Source organism: Suncus etruscus, chromosome 6, assembly GCF_024139225.1.
Source record: "Suncus etruscus isolate mSunEtr1 chromosome 6, mSunEtr1.pri.cur, whole genome shotgun sequence".
NCBI classification, from domain to species: Eukaryota; Metazoa; Chordata; class Mammalia; order Eulipotyphla; family Soricidae; genus Suncus; species Suncus etruscus.
In genome coordinates, this window is record NC_064853.1 from 117,303,678 (window position 1) to 117,311,975 (window position 8,298).

Sequence of the window (8,298 nt, forward strand, 5' to 3'; positions counted from 1 at the left end):
ACAGCCAACTTTTATTGTGCCTATGCAAAATAACAACCACTTTTATAAGTTCTGATCTGGGGTTCCCACTACTGGCAGAGAACAGTAGAAAAAAACTTTTGTGCTTTTCTCAATTTTTTTTTTGCTTTGTATAGAAACAGTAAATATGTTATATGACACCCATCTATTACCCAAAGCAAAGGCATTCCCTCTGTTTCCTCTTTCCTTTTCACCTATCTCTTTGTTTTGTAAAAGTCCACCTGAATCTCACTCCTTCCTACCCCACCAACTTGAATTTGTACTGGGAGAATAAAGAAAGGTCAGTCTATATTTGATGTGCAGAGAAATCAGGAGGCGAGAAACGAACTGACTCCTTGACTCTCCTGACTAACTTGGTTTATTAATTCTTCACCACTCCCCTTTGTCAGACCCATTCACCTGGGGCTGGAAATATGGTGTGTGGGTGATTTTTTTACAATGCGGGGAATTTTTTTACACCTACCCTCTGTAGTGGGCCCCTATTTTTATTTTTTAATCAAAGGCACTATGACTTATAATGCTAGGATTTGTTACGTACAATGTTCCAGCCCCACACCCTTCATCACAGTGTCCCCCCTCAACATCTTCCTACCTATAACTCTACTATCACAAACATATCAGGACCAAATCTGGTGTTCAAGGCACACTCCATCCTCAGTACAGTGCAGACTTTTACTTGTTGGCTGTGACCACAAGAAGTTACCAAATTTGAAAGCCAGGTCAAGTTGCTGGTCAAACTCATTTGAATGACCAGACTTTCTAGTCTTGCTTGGACATTTGAGAGCCAGGACGTGATGGGGCTGCAGCGGCTTTGCCCCTGTTTCTTACTCTGACTATCCGTCAATCACTGTTGTTTATGCAATTTCTCAATGAACTGCTTGTTCTGGGTTAGCCCTGGCTGTATGGGTGGCAATGTGGTCAGCTGGGCTGGGAGCCAGGCCACCTGGGTTCTGGATCCAGCTTGCCAGCCCCTCATCCATTGAATGGCTTCTTTCCTATTCCTATGTGGCCGTTTTTCTGCCTAGAAACCAAGGACTCTTCTTTGGTGATGTACAGCCACGTATGTGAGCTGTCATGACACTGGAATCTTAAGAGCAGCTGTCGATGTAGTTTGCTGCAGTCAAGCACAGCTGAGGATTTTGGACTGACAAATAGAAGAGTCAGGAAATACAGAGAAAACAGCAAAGGAAACCTTCTTTGTGGGCCTAGGGCCACAGACTCACTGTAGTTCAGTGATAAACTTTCACCTTAAAGGCTTGTTTTTGTTCTCTCCTTTTAGCAATTCTCAGGATTGTTCCAAGGAGCTTCCTAAACTTTTGCTTTTTTTAAGAGCACAGGAAACAGACCCTTATATTTTTACAAGAGAAGCTAAAAGGAGGTACCATTCAGCTCTGGGGCTAATACACTGAGTATGGGGCAAATGTTCCATTAAAGCTATTTGCTGCTAACTGGGGGTGGAATGGGGTGGGTACGTGAAAAAGAACCAGTAATTATATACAACTGTGATAGAAAACCAAACCAAAATAACTTCCATTTTACTATTACAGTATAATCTAGACCAATAGCTCTGTAGAGTTGGTTATTTTTAGTTAAACTACTTGCTAAATGTGTGTAGAAATCTCAGATGTACTAACTCAGAATTTTTAGAACTGATGACCAAGACTTTCTACATTTTCCAAAATATACACAGTTCTTATAAGTATAAATATAGTTATACTTCATGACCTAGCAATTTGACTCATAGGTTAGAAACAATATCCATATGAAATTAAAAGAATATCAGGGCGAGGATGGGCAAAACAAAACAAAACAAATCCAAAGTAATAATACATGCATCATAACAGCTTTATTCCTTAAAGATGACCTGAAAACATCTCAAATATTTAGCAGCAGTAAGAAAATGAGCAAATACTTTGTTCAAATCATAGAATGTAATTATTTACTTACTTTACTTTTGGAAACCTGCCCAGTAGTACTCAGGTGCTTCTCAGAGTTTGCTTCTAGCAGTGCTTGGGGGGATCATGCAGTACAGTAGATCAAGCGCAGTCCTCTTGAGTGACTGGAATCTAATATTTTTGTTTTGTTTTGTCTTGTTTTTGGGTCACACCCGGCAGCGCTCAGGGATTACTCCTGGCTCTGCTTAGAAATTGCTCCTGCAGGCACAGGGGACCATATGGGATGCTGGGATTCTAACCACAGACTCTCCTGGATCGGCTGCTTGTAAGGCTAACGCCCTACCACTTTGCTATCTCTCCAGCCCTTGGAATCTAATTTTTAAATGTGTAGATAGTCAAAGCTCAAAATAATTTGTGAAGTAAAAGAAGCTGCTTACATAAAATTCAAGAAAAGGCAAAAGAAATTTTGATCATAGAAATAAGCATGCTGGGCCCGGAGAGATAGCACAGCGGCGTTTGCCTTGCAAGCAGCCGATCCAGGACCAAAGGTGGTTGGTTCGACTCCCGGTGTCCCATATGGTCCCCCGTGCCTGCCAGGAGCTATTTCTGAGCAGACAGCCAGGAGTAAGCCCTGAGCACCGCCGGGTGTGGCCAAAAAAAAAAAAAAAAGAAAGAAGCATGCTGGGGCCAGAGAGATAGCATGGAGGTAGGGCATTTGCCCTGCATACAGAAGGATGGTGGTTTGAATCCCAGCATCCCAAATGGTCCCCCCCAGCCAGCCAGGAGTGATTTCTGAGTGAAAAGCCAGGAGTAACTCCTTAGCGCTGCCATGTGTGACCCAAAAACCAAAAACCAAAAAAAACAAAAACAAACAAAAAAAAGGCATGCTTAGAGGATTGACTAGAAGGAAGTATAAAGGAATTTTCTGATAGAAAGTTCTACATGTTGCTAGGGTTAACATATTAAAAGTTATACCTAAAGGTATATGCAGTATATTTAATGTAAATTTCACCTTAAAAAAAGCATAGTAAACTCCTGAGCAATAGTACAGTGTTAGGGCATTTGCCTTACATATGGCTGACCTGGGTTCTATTTCTGACATTCCATATGGTCCCTGCACCCTGTCAGAAGTGATTCCTCAGCACAGAGACAGTAGTAACCCGCCAGTAGTAGCCCTTGAACATCACTACGTGTGGCCCAAAAACCAACAAAATATAGAAAACAAACACCAAGAATTCCTTCATAACACTAATCTATTAATTTACATTTACTTATGGATTGTTTGCTAGTTGTTTCATTTGTTAGATTGTGAAGTACCATAAATAAGTTCACCATTCACTTATAGTATTATCTATAGTACTTACCTAGTGTTATGTGGTCATTTGTTAATTATCTACTGAGTAAATAAATGAATCAATGAATGAATGAATTAATTCATTGCTTTGGTAGTAGTCCTTCATTTCCTTGCATACCTATTACTATACTAGTTTCTGGCTACTAAAATATTTCACGATATTATGTCTCTTTGGAAGTTGTAGCACTATGTTGGTTAACCAGGTCCTTATCCCCTTCTTCTTTGTTGCCTATGAATACAGAACAAGTAGCCATCCTTTATTTTCATGGACATGGGATTAAAGAGAGATTAGCTGAAATTGAAAGGTGAGAGCTGAGTGGGTAGAACACTTTGGATCAAAGTATTTGGTTTGGGCAAACTTCTAATCAGTTTAAGAATCTAAGAAATGTATTAACTTTCCTTGGTGCCACAAAGAAAATTTTTTCTGTTGATAAAAGTTTTTGGATAAATAAAAAATAAAGAAAAAAAAACAGAAAAAAAAAACAAAAAAAAAGTTTTTGGATAAAATGTTAAACATTTTTTTTTTCTGGTTAGAGAACAAGGTTAGGCATAGTCAAATGTGAAAAAAAAAAACTTCATCTTAAGTGAATTGATCCTTGAAATTCTTAGTATATGAGTTATTGAATTTAGATTTTCTTCCTTATTGAATTTAGATTTTGTATTACTTATTAACTAAAGTCATCTCAACTAGCAAAACCAAGAATCACTGTGATATTTACAGTATACTCTTAAAATTTCATAGTCTGCTCAGTAAAATGTTATACAACACAATTCCTGTTTAGTCCTAAATTCAGGATATAGCTTGCTAATTTTCACCTCTAGATTTGTGTTTTCCTTTTTTGTGGGGGGCACTAAAAATATGGAACACTTCATGAATTTGCGTGTCATCCTTCCTCAGGGGGCATGCTAATCTCTGTATCATTCCAATTTTAGTATATGTGCTGCCGAAGTGAGCACTTGTGTTTTCCTTTTATGTTTTATTTGGTTTGGGGTTTCCTGGCTGTGTGTTCAAGAGGGATCCCTGGTGGGGTTCAGGAACTACCAATAGTACCAGGTAATGAGCCAGGGTCCAAGCCACTGCAGCTTCATATAAGACTTCTTTCCTGTACTACATCTGAACTTGCCTATTTTATTCTTTTTCTCTGTCTCTCAACCAATATTTTTTGTGAGTTTACTTTAAACATTCTTATTGAGGTACTGAGATTTACAAGACTGTTAATTATACTTTTTGCCATACACCATTCCAACATGACACCCACCTCCCTCTACCACTGTTGCAAATAGCTTCCCAACTCCATTCCCTGTAAGCTCAGTTCTAAAGCAAAATCTTCAGTTCTAGTGACTCACCATCTGTTGTCCTCTTACTATATTTCTTTCTTTTGGAGGGGAACAGGAGGGGAGAATTCACCCAGCAATTCTCAGAGACTCCTCCTCCTCCTGGTTTCGCACTCAGAAATCACTCCAGGTTGGGTCCAAAGAGGTAGTACAGTGGCGGAGGCATTTGGCTTGCATAAGGCCAATACAAATTTGATCTCCAATATCCCATATAGTACCCTGAGAACTGCCAGGAGTGATTCCTAAATGCAGGGCCTGGAGTAAGCTCTGAGCTTTGGCAGGTGTTGCCAAAAGTGAAACAAGGGAATTATTCCTGGTGGGCTCAGGTACTATATGGGGTACCAGAGATCAAACACTGGTCAGCCATGTGCAAGGTATATACTTGACCTATTGTACTATTGCTCCAAAACTGTTTTATGGGGGAGGGCTAGAGTAATAACACAGAGGGTAAGGCATTTATTTGTATATATTGCATGCAACCAAAAAATTGCCAAAAATAAAATTTAAATTAACCCCCCTCCAAAAAAAAATATGGTTTTGGGCTATACCTGGCAGTGCTTGGGAATTACTCTCCTGTCTTTTTTTTTTTTTTTTTTTTTTTTTTGGTTTTTGGTTTTGGGGCCACACCCAGCGGTGCTCAGGGGTTACTCCTGGCTATCTGCTCAGAAATAGCTCCTGGCAGGCACAGGGGACCATATGGGATGCCGGGATTTGAACCAACCACATTAGGTCCTGGATCAGCTGCTTGCAAGGCAAACAGCACTGTGCTATCTCTCCAGCCCCTACTCTCCTGTCTTGTACTCAAGGACCATATACGATGTTGAGAATTGAACCCAGATCAGTTACCTACTAGCCAAATGCCCTACCTGATTACTATCTCTCCAGCCCCACTATGTTTCTTTTTTTATCCCACATATTGGAAAAAAAAATTTTTTTAATTGTGGACATGGTGACACCTAACATATATAAATGGATAGAGCTAAAGATTCAACAAAACTGGGGCTAGAGAGATAGCATGGAGGTAAGGCGTTTGTTTGCCTTGCATGCAGAAGGTTGGTGGGTCGAATCCCGGCATCCCATATGGACCCTCGGGCCTGCCAGGAGCGATTTCTGAGCACAGAACCAGAAGTAACGCCTGAGCAGAGTGTGACCCAAAATAAAAAAAAAAAAAAAGATTCAACAAAATTGTAACTCAATAATAAGTTGAAGTAAATGTTTTCAAAACCTTGTTTTTATAGGCATATACATTAAAAATAATAATGTGAGGGGCCGGAGCGATAGCACAGCAGTAGTGTGTTTGCCTTGCACATGACTGACCTGGGATGAATTCAGGTAATTCCTGGCATCCCATATGATCCCCTGAGCCTGCCAGGAGCGATTTCTGAGTGCAGAGCCAGGAGTAACAGACAAAAAATAATAATGTGAGTAATTCTGTTCTAATGATTTTTAAAATTTACATGAAACACCACCACACGACAATGACCACCATCACCCATTTAAAGATAAAAAGTACCACCACCACCAAAAAAAAAATATTTACATGAAATAGATAAATAATTGCAAATGTAAAATTTAGTAAGAGTGAACAGAAGAAAATTTTAAGGGGAAAATCTGACAAAAACTATAAAGGTATAAAATTGTGTTTTATTCTAAGAAAGGGCATGTTAGATTTATGTTAGAAGTATTATAAATACTGCTTAAATATCTGCTTTAACAAGCATTTTAATAAAACATCTCTATGGATTGGGCTAGTGATAGTACAATAGATAGGGCTTATGCCTTGCATGCAGCCAACCGAGGTTCAAACTCCAGCACCCCATAGAGTCTCCCAAGCCCATCAGGATTAGGAGTAAGCCCTGGGCATAGCTGAGTGTGACCAAAGCAAAGCAAAACAAAACATAAATATCTATGGATAATTAAAAAGAAAAAGAAAAATGCCTGCTTAGTCTTAAACATTCAATAAAAATTAACCATCAATTCATTACTGAAAACATATAGGGTATTTTAGCAATATAGGAGGAAACATGCCTTTCTTTTTTTTTTTTTTTGTTTTTTTTTGTTTTTGTTTTTGGGTCACACCCGACAGCACTCAGGGGTTACTCCTGGCTCTATGCTCAGAAATCACTCCTGTCAGGCTCGGGGGACCATATGGGATGCTGGGATTCAAACCACCGTCCTTCTGCATGGAAGGCAAACGCCTTACCTCCATGCTACCTCGCCGGCCCCGAAACATGCCTTTCTTAATCTAGTAGAGGGCATTAGTGAATGCCATGCTGTGTCATGTGTTAATATGGTAGAGATCAGTATAGAGGCAGGAAGATGCAGGTAGAAGGGAATCTATCTCCAGATCCAATAAGGTCCCTGAGATGTTGGCCTAGAGATTAATTTTAATCTCAGCTGGAAGGGCAAAAAGCAAGCAGACATGACCCTCTTGATATTTTTGTTTACCACCTATCCTACTAAATTTTAATCTCTTTTAATAAAACTTAATTTCTCTTTTACTAAAAGTCTGTATATTTCTCCACAAGGGAGAAGCCCAGACCTGTGTAGCAATTCACAATTTCTGTGGTGCATGGACCTGGGAAGAGCTATTCAATGAGCATTCACTGGGAAGAGTCATTCAATCAGCACTTGCCAGGGAGTCAGAACACATCACCCATACTTACCTGGCAGGAGAGATACCATGATCACGAAGGTGGTTTCCTCAGGGCGAGGCTCACCCTTTGCATTCCAGGTGTGCTGACCCCTGTGATTTCCCCAAATGTGGGAAACTCAACCGCATAATTTGTGATAGTGGGGGAAATTTTTAAAAAATTTAAAAAAATTAAAATTAATAAAATTTTTTAAAAAAGAACATATCACCCACTGTCACCTCCCACTATCTAATCTTCCCACTAGGCCCACTGAGAAGCCTCCCCTCAGTGTGGATGGCAGACCAAGATTTTTGATAGCAAAAGGCGATATTCCTCATGCTTACTAATATGAACCTCCCACTATTCAATAGGAATCTCATCAGAAGACCAACTACTCTCCTCAATGCTGATGACTGACCAAGATTTCTAATAGTGAAGGTGATAGGAATCTTGTCAGTAGGCCCACTGAGAAGTCTTTCCTCAGTGCGCATGGCTGACCAAGGTTTCTGTTAGTGGAAGTATAGTCTTCATGCTTAGTAAAAAAAAAAAAAAACATTTATTTGGCCTAAATACGAATTTCCCTTCTACTATATTAAGTGTGTATATAGTTGAACTTTTTACTTCCTAACATAAGGACTTTTACAGGCATATTTAGCCTTGATTAAATTTCCCTTTACCTGGAAAACTCAGCACCAAAAGGCACTTTAAAACAGGGGTCTCAAACTCGTGGCCCGCGGGCCATTTGCGGCCCTCCGTACAACATTTTGTGGCCCGTGGCCGGCCTTCAAATATCGCAGTATTCGCGATTATTCGCTTACCGAATAATCGCAATAAAAATCACATTAGTAAGAAAAAAATCGCATTAAACATTCGCATACCCCGAGTAGTTCCGTTTGGGGTATGCAAATGTTTAATGCGATATTTTTTCTTTCTAATGTGGATTTTTATTGTGAATATTCGGTAAGCGAAATCCCTTATGCGGCCCTGCCTCACCCCGACTTTGCCTCCTATGGCCCCCAGGTAAATTGAGTTTGAGACCCCTGCTTTAAAACAACTTTTTTTT

General features: G+C 39.7%; 2 non-coding genes across 2 annotated transcripts; one reads left to right on the plus strand and one right to left on the minus strand.

The window, feature by feature from the left end:
- Window positions 1-4,120: 4,120 nt before the first annotated feature.
- On the minus strand, window positions 4,121-4,224 carry LOC126013162 (U6 spliceosomal RNA). Its single transcript, XR_007497490.1, has one exon. It is a non-coding gene; the product is annotated as a U6 spliceosomal RNA (small nuclear RNA).
- A 3,036-nt stretch (window positions 4,225-7,260) lies between these two features.
- On the plus strand, window positions 7,261-7,420 carry LOC126012714 (U1 spliceosomal RNA). The gene has a single exon (XR_007497130.1). It is a non-coding gene; the product is annotated as a U1 spliceosomal RNA (small nuclear RNA).
- The last annotated feature ends 878 nt before the right edge of the window (window positions 7,421-8,298 follow it).